The sequence below is a fragment of the Varroa destructor genome, unplaced genomic scaffold (genome assembly GCF_002443255.2).
Source record: "Varroa destructor unplaced genomic scaffold, Vdes_3.0 BEIS01000001.1, whole genome shotgun sequence".
Classification (NCBI taxonomy): domain Eukaryota; kingdom Metazoa; phylum Arthropoda; class Arachnida; order Mesostigmata; family Varroidae; genus Varroa; species Varroa destructor.
Window position 1 is genome coordinate 13,963,247 of NW_019211454.1, and position 2,884 is coordinate 13,966,130.

Below are 2,884 nucleotides of genomic sequence, written 5' to 3' on the forward strand. Positions count from 1 at the left end.
TGCTCCTACATGTAGAATAGTACAAGCAGTACAGAAAATGATTGCATCACTCGTCCATAAAGCAAATTTCTGGCTAAAACAGTTGTCAGCCTTAATTAATTCGTTAATTAACAGCGCCGGCAAGATTCGTAAAATCGCACAGGCTTTCTTGCACAAATGTACAATGTCACCATGTGTTGACGCGTCATGTTCGCGTCTCGTATCCAATCTACGTATCAACTTCAGATGTTGCGCAGGCTTTGCAAGTAAAAGTACAAAATTAAACGAAAATGTACTATTTGTTCTGGACTTTTCAAATATGCAAACCTTTCAAGGCTATTACAAGGTCGCCTAGAACTCTTGATTCTTAGAACAGCTAGGCATTTTTGTCCGGCAAAGGCAGTAGTTCCCTTTGAAATAGCCAAGATACAAGCAGTGTCGTTTCTCAAGAATACCACCACAAGCATCCTATTCATCTATCGAGGGTTTTGACCCCTTGTTAGATAGAGTAAGCAGAGAGACCGCGAGCTCTTTCCAGAAGCTCCATACTCATTCATGTCCTTTTAGCTGCTCGCTTTACATCCGCTTGGTTTTTCGGCAAAGTATCCGCCCACCACGAAAAGCTCGAGGACGAGTTTCACTAGTGGAGTTGTAATCAATGAAGCTTTCTCGTGTCCCATGCAACCCTTCCCACTAAAGAACATCAGAAAATAGTGACTTCGCAACACCATCAGAATCAAGTGTGCTCGGAGGTGTGAGCCTCGAAGGAGGCAATTTACGAAGTTCTTACGAAGTTTTGCAAGTTCTTCCGCCTTTAACATTTAGCGGATTAGCGAAATCGATTATCCTAACGTACGGCTATCGATCAAAGCAAAACTCACCATCATGTTAGAGATCGGCTTTTTGTAACTATCCAAGACAGAATGAACGAAATAATGAATAGAAGACGAAAAGTATAGGCTCGTCTGTATTTCCCGCCTTAATCGACTTTGACACGAGTGGAGAACGACTCGTCCTATATTGGCATTGTGATATGTTTCTGGCGCAACTGGCGCTGCTATTCGTGTGATCATTCCACAAGCATTTCTCATCGGAATGGCAAGTTTACCTGATGTGGACATGGGTTCGACTAGCTTGTCTGAACTCGACTCCACAGCCTGCGAATCTAGCGCTACAGCTTCCGTAAGCATTTGAGTTTGACGCAAAGTCATACTTCACCACATGGCACACGTAAGACCGAAAGGAGCAGAAGGCTGGTACCGTTCGAGATAAAAGGCCACCAATTTGACTTCGTAGTAAAACTATCCAGGGTAATCGGCAGCCCGTACACTGCATGTATGAAGCAAAGCCCGCTCGGCCTGTTTCCGTTAACGCTGAAGAAATCTAAGCAGCACGCATAGCTTCTCGAAGGACAGTTTGCGGATACGCCTTGCCGATGACTGCGCGGCCCTTCTTGCGCCTACTCTCATCACCTTCAGAGTGAAGCGCCGCTTTCCACAATATCAATCCGATTAGCAGAACTTAAGGTTTTATTCTAATCGGCTTTTATCGGCATCGTCGATATGTCAAACAATGCCTTACGATTTTTCGACATTTTTGAGTCCTTTTTAGCAAAAATAACTGCGAAATTAGAAATCTAGCATAGTGTAATTGTATATGACGAAAGCTGGCGAATAAATGACGTCCTCATTGATACTATCTCGATTAGATCGACCGAGTAAAGCAACTACCCTAGCTTCGAATCAAGTCACGAATATTTGCTCGCCAAAACAATGGTCCTGTCCATGGGTGCGCCGCTGTCACAATAACATCGTATGCCCAGCTCACGATGTTGTGTGCCCGACTATCCAATGAGCTCGGTCTTGATTTACCGAAAATTGATTGAAGCAGCCTACTTTTAGTGGAGTCTTGAATGACGGCTTCCGATCTACAAGGACTATTCGGTAAATTAATCGTCTAGATAAATCTCTTCAGTGGCGCTGGCGTCGATTGGGCTATGATGAACATTTCAGCTAGGCAAGATGGAGCCAGAATGTAGAAATAATCGCATAGACTTCAATGAAGAAACGCTTTATTAGAATAGAAACTTGTTATGTTGCAACAATTATGGCATGAATGTATCCATCAATTCAATTAGTGTTTAGATAGAATGCATTTCTCTATAGTGGTCATGTTTTGTATTGTATTATATGTCATTTAGGTTACGCCACTATGGTTAATTATTGGTTAACGCGGGCGGTCGGGGTTCGATTACCCGATGGGGAAATCGTATGGTGATTTTGATCTGTTGGGTATATAGCTATTGAATTTTAGTGACACATAACTATAACATATTGCAATTCAGCTACAGGAAAAATTCATAGAAAAATAAAGCACCTAGATACAGAGAGAAGCACTGTCGTCCAAGACAACTTTGGGTATAGACGACAGTTATGAAGGACAGAAAAAGGTCGTGTACCTGACATCCTATTGTCGTCTTGTATCCTACCTGACATATATGACTTTAGCGAGACGAAATATGGTTGCTTGTTGCAATTGTCTAACATGTTTCCGTTTTAATCTACGGTCCGTTTAGCCCTAGCTTTTCACAGTTTAGAAAATAGAAATCTGTTGTAACCACTAAATTAATAGTAATTAGAGTAAGAAGATAACCTACGTTTCATACCACTGATCGATTTACCGGCCTGCCCCTAGCTAAAGCTTTGCTACATGCCGCGTGGAGCTGTTTTTGCTGAGGAGACAGATTGGCTTTGATCATGTAGCTATCTAATCTCCTCACTTCATTCGTCTCCCAGCTCTTGGATTTAGCTGAGTTTACCAATGACGGACTGCAATTCTGATTACATCACTGTTATATCTATGCCAAGACAGACACTCGAGTACGACGAAAAACAGGGTTGAGGGG